This window comes from Varanus komodoensis, unplaced genomic scaffold (genome assembly GCF_004798865.1).
Source record: "Varanus komodoensis strain SLA01 unplaced genomic scaffold, ASM479886v1 scaffold114, whole genome shotgun sequence".
Classification (NCBI taxonomy): Eukaryota; Metazoa; Chordata; class Lepidosauria; order Squamata; family Varanidae; genus Varanus; species Varanus komodoensis.
This window is the reverse complement of record NW_025335328.1, coordinates 651,387-660,719: the sequence shown is the minus strand read 5'-3', so window position 1 is coordinate 660,719 and position 9,333 is coordinate 651,387. Positions and strand designations below refer to the sequence as shown.

The 9,333-nt window shown below is 60.3% G+C and overlaps 1 protein-coding gene across 1 annotated transcript in view; it reads left to right on the top strand.

The window, feature by feature from the left end:
- Positions 1-9,333, top strand: part of DTNB (dystrobrevin beta) — a 92,792-nt gene that overhangs the window by 40,695 nt on the left and 42,764 nt on the right. The window lies entirely within an intron of this gene.

Below are 9,333 nucleotides of genomic sequence, written 5' to 3'. Positions count from 1 at the left end.
CCCTTTGGCGTTCGCAGAAGTCAGTTCCGCCCCGAGCTCGGCCCGTGCTCTTGCCCCGCACGCCCCGCGGAGAGGGAGGTACCGGCTGCTTGCCTGCCCGTCTCATCCGTGGATACTGAAGGTTTCACTTGTCGCTAAATATGGTGGGGGTCCCAGCTCACCCCGCCCCCTCCCGCTGGTGCTGTTACGTGGAGTAAGGCACCTTCCGAGCCGCCTGCTCGCGTGTTCTGCTGGGCCTGGATCGGGAGGAGCGGCCCTGGGCTGACGGCGAGGTCTTGAGCCCCGGAGCGGTGGCGGGGCCCCGCGGACCGCCCGCCGCGGCCTGGTGTGCTGCGCGGAACCGACCGTGGGCGGGGCGGGGCGGAGAGCCCCCTCGCGGGGCGCGTCCCCGGTGGTGGCGGCCGCCGGGCGCGGAGGGCCGGCAGAGCATCCGTCCCTCGGCGGGCGAGGTGGGCGGGGCTGCGCCTCCGGCAGGTGCCCAGGAAGGGGCCGGGCAGCGGGCGCCCGCGAGCAGGCTCGCAGCGTCCTCTTCCTCATCCTCATCCTCCTGGGGTGGGAGGTGCCCCTCCCCGCGGCTCTCGCCCGAGCGAGCGGCTTGTCAGTTGGCTGGGAGAGGCTTTGTTTGTTTGGCGGGGGGGAGCGGCCGATCTGGGCGCCCCCGCCCATCGCCGTCCCGCTCCACTCGCGACTGTATCGGTGCTCGATTGGCCTGCCCTCCCCCCCCCACGCCCGTCCGTGGGCTCGGAGCAGCCTCCGCGGGCCCCCTTTGTCCCGGAGCACCCGGAGCGGAGCGGAGCGGGGACGGTGCGGCCCCGGAACGGTGCAGCCGCAGACGCCGTCGCCGCGCTCGAGGCCCCCGCAGCCTTTGTTCGCTGCCCCCCCCGCCGCCCGCCGCCCCGGCTCACGGGGGCTGCCTCGGGCCGGCCGGCCGGGTCACGTGAGCCGCGGCGGGCCGGGTGGTGCGGCTCAGCCCATCTCCTGCGGGCAGGAAGACGAAGCCGCGCGATCGCCAGACCGACAGTCTTGCTCGCTTTCTCATGCCACTTGAAAAACAGCGAAGGTAAGGGGAAAGGGCCGCCTTCCTTGCCGTGTCGCCCGCAGGAACAACTGGTTTGGAGTGGGGGTGAGAAAAGAGTGGCACTCCCCCACCAGCTTTGCTAGTTTCTGGTTTATTTAGTGCATTCCGGTGTCCTGTTTCTTTGGGGTTTTGTGTTAGAAGTCCCAGGCACTAACCTCTTCCCCTTACCTTCCGATCAGGGTGCCGCCTGCGGTGCCATGGGAGCGAGTGGGCAGCAGGGCACGCAGAGCAGGGACCAGGCCGGGGACCCCCTCTCGGGGCGCCCGAGGCTGCGTTTGTGTGTGAACCGGGGCGCCATCGGCGTGGCAGCACCACGTTCCGGGCAAAACCTTCAGCGCCACGTGACACAGTCTCGGGCGCCGTGGCTGCTCCGCCGTGGCTGTGGGAAGCCACCCAGGCTCCCCGTGGAGTGTCGGGCCGAGTCAGCGAGCTGTTGCGAGCTGTTGCGTGCGTGTCGCAGCAGACAATCCTTTGCCGTTTCTGGCAGAGCTGTCAGTGAAATCCGGCTTTGGCTGGGGGTTCATTTTCGGCGGGGAAGCAGAGGCCGGAGGGCCCGCAGCCGCCCGGCAGCGCCTTGGTTGCATGCACAGCTCTGCGGCACGGCAGCGGCCCTCCGGCCCGCTCGGGCTCCACTGGCCCTCCTCGCGAGGGCAGTGCGACTCCGCGCCGGCGTGGGAAGCCCGGCAGGCTCCGTGGAGGGAAGGCGGCCAGTGGGCAGAACCGCCTCTCCTCTTCGCCCAGCCCGGGTGAGGTGGCGGTGGCTCCGAGCCGGTCCCTGGGCGAGGGGTGGGCTAGATGGGGCCCATGGCGGGGGTCCCGTCGGTCGCCCTGTTGCCTGCCTGGACGAGCAGCGGCGGGTCTTCCGGAGAGCCGTGCGCATGCCTCCTGGCCTCGTCCGGGGAGGCAGAGGCGGCGCTGGTGGCGCAGAGCACCCTTGAGCGACTTGGGCCGCCATGCCCGCCCTGTCCCCGTGCCACGGCCCTGGTGAACCGGCCGGATGCGCTTCCAGTGCGCGTCCCGCAGGGCTGCCTGTGGAAATGGCCGGGGTGCCAAGCGGGCGGCCAGGTCGCTAGCAGGGCTGGCCCACGCGGCCCGTTTGGGCCAGTCCCTGGCCATCTGCACTCGCGGCCAGTCACGCCCAGGCCTGGTTCAGCGGGCCGGTCTTGGCACTCCGAGCCCTGAATGGTCAGCCGGGAGGGGCACCTCTCCTGTGCACACCTGCCCAGGACCCCGATCGTCCTCGGCTGCCCTGCTCAGGAGGCCCTGTGGGGGGGGGGCTACTGAGAAGGGGCCCTTCTGCCGGAGCCCCTTTGCGGAGTGAGCGGGCGGGAGAGGCGCCCCGCAGCCCCGCAGCTCCCTCTCCAGCGCCAGGCAAGGAACTTCTTTTCCCAGCCACTGCCTTTTCGCCGGTGTTTTTGCAGGCTTTGTAGCGCTGTCCCCTGTTACTTGGGCTCTCCCCCGGACGTGCACTCTAGCAGTTTATGTGCTATTGCAAGACTGCGCTGGGTGTGAGGCCCAGGGAGCCTCTTGGAAGTGACCTGCTCTCGCCACAGCCAGGCTCCCCGGGGGCCGTACCCCCATGCAGCCGAAGATTCGTCTTAAAGGAAGGGGGCCGCTTCTGCGCCGGGAAGGCCGGGGCAGCCTTTGCCAGCATGGCTCCAGGGCCGGAACCCTCCTGCGGGCAGAGGACCTTCCGCGGCAGGGGTGAGCGGGAAATGAGGGCGCAGGGACAGGCGTGGCGGTGGCGCCGAGTGGCCGGCATGGCAGTCTGGCTGCGCCGTTCCAGCCGGTCGCCAGGCTGCTCGCAGGGAGACCCCTCGCAGGGCTGCCGCTGCGCCCCCTCCAGCAGCCTCGTTCTCTCTCTCTCTCCATGGTGCGCATGTCACCCTTTCCCCAGATCCTCTTGCAAACCACTGTGCCCCCCCCCCGGTGTGGGGGGAGCGGCGTGGGGGGCGCTGCGTGGTTCGCTGTGGGGCGCCGGCAGCTCCTCCTCCCCAGGCCGGGCTGCTCTCCACGCAGCAGCCCCCTTCCCTTTCAGCTCCGCTTGCAGGCCAGCCATCTTCTCATTTAACGGGGTCGTGGCTTCGCTGTCGCTGTATTTTCTATGTTGCTGTTTGGTATGGTATGGTATGGATGGTATAAGGAGGAGGAGAAGCCCAAAAGGAAGTTCAAGCTGGACGTGAGAGGTGGCAGCCCGAGACGGACAGGCAGATGGTCAAGGCAGGGATTCCCAGGTGGAATCGGCACTTTCAGACCCCCAGGGCAGGATGCCCTCCATCCCGGAGTCGTAAAAGAGCCAGCGGAGGGACCCTCAGAGCCACTGGCGGCCATTTTCTATAAATGTTGGAAAACAGGAGAAGCGCCAGAAAACTGGAGAAGGCTAACATTGTCCCTGTCTTCAAAAAAGCGGGGAAAAGGATGAACCTGGGCACTACAGACCAGTTAGTCTGACATCAGTCCATGGAAAGATCCTGGAGAAAATTATTTGAAAATCAGTCTGTAACCATCTTGAAGAAAATGCGGTGCTTAATAGAAACTAACATGGATTTATCAAAAATGAATTCTGCAGTGCTTTTTGTCATAGAATGCACTGCAACGGCGTTCCGGCACCTTTTTTCGACAGATTTTCCAAGTTTTAAAAGTAACTTTTGAAAATTTGATGTTTGGTCCACGTGGATTTGAATCGCCCTGTCGAGTGTAGCAGGTCAGCGGCAAAATCATTAAATCGGTGCATGTGGGCTGCTTGTGTGTCGAGTCCGATGCGTGCGTGCTTCGTCCGCGCTGGTTGTGATGGCACTGCTCGGCTTGTGACTGGTCGTGTGGTCGCGCACTGAGTGCTTTCTGCGGGTGGCGACCGTTATGTTTCGTTACACAACTGACATGTGTGGGTGTGTGTTCAGTGATTGACTATGTGCAAACGGTAAATAATTTCATGCGTTCCGGCGTTCCGTTTTTCTTACAAAAAAAGCACTGGAATTCTGTCAGACTAATTAAATCTCATTTTTTGACTGGGTAACCTCCCAAATGGACAAAGGGAACACTGTGGACACAATCTGCCCAGACTCTAGCAAAGCTCTCGCCATAGCGCCACACGACATTCTGATAAGCAAATTAGCTAAAACTGAACTAGACGGAAAAACTATTGGGTGGATCCAAAATTGGCAGCTGAATCGGACGCAAAGAGTGCTCATCAATGGCACCCTCTCAAATTGGATGGAGGTAACTGTTGGGGTGCAGCAGGGTTCAGTCCTGGGCCCAGTGCTCTCCAACATCTTTATTAACGGTTTAGATGAGGAATGACAAGGAAAGATAATCAAATTTGCAGACTGTACAAAACCGGATGGAATAGCAAGCACCCTAGAAGACAGAATGCAGATCCAGGGCGGTCTTGATAAACTTGAAGGCTGGGCTGAAAGCAACAGAGTGAGATTCAGTTGGGACCAGTGCCAAGTCCTCCACCCAGGAAAGAGAAACCAAATGCGTCAGTACAAGATGGGAATACGTGGCTCAGCAAAACCGAAACAGAAGAACATCTCGGAGTAATTGTGAACAACAGGCTAAACATGAGCCAACAATGCGATGCAGCCTCCAAAAGGGCGAGTGCTATTCTGGGACGCATCAACAAGTATTACTTCCAAATCATGAGGAGTAGCAGTTCCCCTCGCAAATTACTCCTCACAAATTAGACCTCATCTGGAATAGTTCTGGGCTCCAAGATTTCAGAATGATGAAGAAAAATTAGAAAGGGTCCAGAGGAGGCCAATAGAAATGACCCAGGGCTTGGAAACACTGCCCAAGAGGAGAGACTGAGGGAACTGGGCATGCTCAGCCTTGAGAAGAGAAGATGAGGGGGGACATGGTGTCCCTCTATAAGGACCTCAAAGGGTGGCACAAAGAGGAAGGCCAAGATCTCTTCTCACTGATACCAAAATAATCGGCTCATGTTGCAACAGCCCAGGTTCAGGTTGGACGTCAGGAAAAGCTTCCTCAGGTCAGAGCAACACGACAGGGGAGAGGTGGGGGGCTCTCCCACCCTGGAGACATTCAAAAAGAAGCTGGACAGCCACCTGAGTGGGATGGTGTGACTTGCTGTCCTGCAACAGCAGGGGGCTGGACTAGATGGCCTTCATGGCCCCTTCCAACCCTACTATTCTATGCTTCTGTCATCATCGTCATCATCATCTGTTGCAGCTGCTGCTACTGATGTTCATATACTTCCCCATTCTGACAGGTTCTGGGTGGATTACAGCAAGGCAGACAAATAATTTAATTTTTGATTAAGAGCAAAATGCTGAATGAAACAAATCTGGGAAGCCCTGGCAGAAGAGAAGCGCCTTGTGGGCAGTGGTTTGGGACATCGGATGCAGCTCTCCTGGGAGTCGCTTCGCAGCCGAGGGGCGGCCACCGGACAGGACCCTCGGGCAGTTGGCGTTCATTTTGCAGAAGCAGACTTGGGGAGGTAGCGACGGGGCAGGGTTTATGGGCAGAGATGCTCCGGCAGATATGTTGGCCCCGAACCACGGAAGGCCTTCGGGGTAACTGCCAGCACCCCGTCCTGCGTCTGGAGTCCCCTCGGCCGCCCGTGGAGAGATCTCCGCTCCGGTGGGGCCGGGCTCCCCGTGAAGGCCAGAGGCCATCCTGGCTCCCGTATTTGGGGCCCGCTGCTTCTTCCAGAGGAGGCCCAGGGGCGCCGATGCAGCTGGTCTTTCTGGCTCAGAAGGGGCTGCTCAGACTGGTGGCGACACCCCCTGCAGATGCCCCCAGTGGCACCTGTGACCTGCGCGTGAACACTGGCTTCACACAACCTGCTGAACCTCCAGGAACGGTAGCCGTGCTGCAAGGTCAAGCCCCTCTGTGTCGGGCATGCCGGGGGACGCTGCCGGAGCCCCGAGCGGTTCCCTGGGCAGTGGTGGGCTGTTGGGTGCTGGCCGGGCCGGGCTTCTTGAAGTGCCTCTGCCACCCCCGCAGGTGGGGAGATGTGGGCACCGCATGGCCCCCTGTGTACCCCCAACCCCCCGAGGACTCGGCTGCAGGGGGCTCGTTCCACACCCCCACCTTGAAAAGAAAAACCGGAGAAACAGTAGGCGTCTCCGGTGTTGCAGTTCGGCGCGGATACTTGCCCACGGAGCGAGCACACGGCCACTGGGAAGCCCACCGCCATTCCTGGCTCTCTTTGGAGCGGTCGTGGGTGGAAGGCCCCCTTTGCAGCAGCTCCTGGGGGTGTTTGGGGAGGGCCTGTGTGGCCATGGACGGATAGCGGTGGCGCCTAAGTTATGGAATGCACTCCCCAGAGAGGTCCGCCTGGCGCCGTCGTTATTTGTTTTTTGGCCAGGCGAAGACCTTTTTATTTAAGCAGTATTTTAAATGTTAATATTATTGAATTTTATCTGGCCAGGGCAGCTTGTTTTATATTGTATGTTTTATATTGTATATTTGTATTTTAATGTATATATTTTAAAATGTTATTTTAATTTATTGTTGTAAGCTGCCCCGAGGCTTCGGCGAATGGGGCGGCATAAAAATGTTTTAATAAATAAGTAAGTAAGTAAGTAAGTAAGTAAGTAAGTAAGTAAGTAAGTAACCCAGAGGCACAAAGCCCCCCAACCCTCCCCCAAGAACCTGTGAGAAAGACCCCCACGGGGGGGGGGTTGCATGAACAACCCTGCTGCCCCGCGTGCGGTTTCCCCACGCTCTGCCCCTGGGGAGCTGTTAGCAGGGAGCAAGGCCCCCCTCCCAGCTTCTCCTGTGTGCGCCTGGCACCCTCGGGGTGCTTGGGAAAAGCAGTTTCCCGCTCGCCCCTCGGCCGGTGTGTCTCGCCCTTTGTTCTTCGCCAGGAGAGTCTTTGCTCTCTGCCTTGACCACGGTTTCCCTTGTCTGAGTTCAGGCAACGCAAAAAGCCGTCGCTGGTTTATTAGTCCCTCCTGCAGGCCGTGGCTCCGCAAAGCGCAGGGTTCAGCCGGGCAGCCGAGGCCTGGAACCGAGGGGCCCGGCGTGGCTCCCCAGCCCCTGCGGGAGAGGCGCTCCGGTGGCGTGCGGCCAGCCGGGAGGGGGCTGCTTGCCGAGGCGGGGAGGGCCGGGTGCGAAACAGGCACGGCGACCGACCAGACAGGCTTTTTGCAAACCTGTCACTGCCTTCTGCAAACAGGGAAACGGTGGGTTCTCAATTTGTGCTCACACCTGGGTGAGAGGCCCGAGAAATCGATTGATCTCTCAGTCTTTATTTGCGTCAGCCACAGGCGTATGAAATACAGATGCACAGAAATAACAACAATTAAAATGTACACACCAAAATCGTTAGATAATGCATTATACCCGCCTCTTGGAACCTATCGAGCTCTGAAACAAAAGGAGCTCTTATTTTGGTAGTTCCAGCCAAGGATTTTGCAGTTTTCATCATGACCTGTTTGTTTGATCTGCTAAAAGTAAAGATAGATAAGCAGAAACAGGTTGCCCTGGAATAGGTAGCAGCGGGGGGGGGGGGGGAGCACCTTTGTCCTTCGATCTTTACAGAAATTACAAAATAAGAGCACATGAGCTACAGTTTCAATGCTGCCATCTCCTTGTGGATATAAGCAATTTTCTAAAGGAATTTTTAAAAACTGACATTCAAGTACAGCTGATGGCATAATCAGTCTTGCATCTGCAGAAGCTCATCTATATGTTAAAACTGCAGTATTGCAATTTGTGGATGGGATGCTGATGTATCAAAGCAAAGGACCGGACCTGGGCATCGGTTTGGTTTGGTTTGGTTTGGTCTTTTGCAATGGCCAGGTGGTTCTGTTCAGTATCATGTCGGCACAGTTTGGTTAAGGTTTTGGCTTGGCTGAGTCCCACCTTGGTAAGTGCTGTGGTGGCAGCCCCGAAAGGCAAAGTCCTGTGACGCCGTCTTGAGCCAGGCGCTCTCCTGGGAGCCCTGCCAGGTCGAAGCAAGAGGGCGGTGGAACCGGCTGCCCGGAGAGGTGGAGGGCGCGCTCATGCTGGGGACGTTCGGGGCGAAACTGGGCAGCCCCCTGCGTGGGGTGGTGTGAAGCGGTGTCCTGCGCCAGCAGGGGTGGACCTGACGGCCTGCATGGCCCCTCCAACTGGACAGTCCTGTAACGCTAAGGAGAGCGACCCTGAGGAAGTGAAGGGCAGCTGCAGCCGGAGCTGAGTGTCCCCGCCAGGCCCGTGAGCGGATGGAAAGCAGGCTGCCCTGCGGGCACAGCTTGGGACCAGAAGGGTCGCCTCCGGTTGGGGCCGTTTCCGCAGAGAGGTGGGACCACTGGAGTCTTGCAGGTGGGGGCGTTTTCCCCTCCCACCTGCGCATCTGGGGTGCAGTGCGGGGAGAGGGCGGAAAGGAAAACTGGCTGCCGGCTGTCTCCGGGGGCCTCTGGACGTCTGCCTGCTGCATTTTGTCCCCTGGCCATGAGCCCCCTCATGGCGGGCGGGCGGGCAGGCAGGCAGGCAGGCAGGCAGGCAGGCAGGCAGGCAGGCAGGCATCCACCCTCTTGGCTGGCTGCGCCTCCTGCAAGTGCCTTGAGAGCAGTGCTCGAGGGGGCGCACGGCCTGGACTGACTGCGCAAAAGCGGACTTGGGAGGCTGGGAGCAGCAAGGGGCCCGGAACCCCCCACGCACTGGCAGCAAGAACTCCCTTCAGCCAGTCGCCCCCCCCTCGCGATCACAGCAAGCGGGGATTCAAGAAGGAAATTGGGGGCACCGATGTTCACAGGCCTGGCATGACTCGGTGGGATATTCACCATGACCAGGGAATGGCACGCCTAGGATAACCCTGTCTGGTTTGCGATGGGCACAGGGACCACACGGTGAGCTGCCTGCTTGGTCTGAAAGTTGCCGGTTTCGCTTCCGGGATAGTGCGGGCCTGGAGTCACTAGTCTGGTCCATGCTGGTAGAATTGGCTTGAGCTCCTGGAGCCCGACGTAGGTTGCTAGGGGAAGACGGGAATCCTGGGCCTCCGAGGTGGCTTCCTCCGGATCATCTCCGGGGTCCCGCACCCAGCCAGCTGGACAGGCGCAGCTGAGGAGTCTTGCTTGTGGCTGAGATGGTGGTGCAGAGGGAGGACCACATTTGTTGCGTTCCGGGGAACATTTTGGAACAAGCAAGGCCTGCGCAGGAGGGACACCCCCTAAGGACTGGGCTGGGGGAGGGGGCTGGGCCTGGCGGGCATCACGCACACCGGGCGAGCCGAGCGGAGCTCCCCCATGGGGCACGGCTGCCTCTGGGCGTAAGCGGAAGGACGGGGAGGGGCTTCCCGGCGG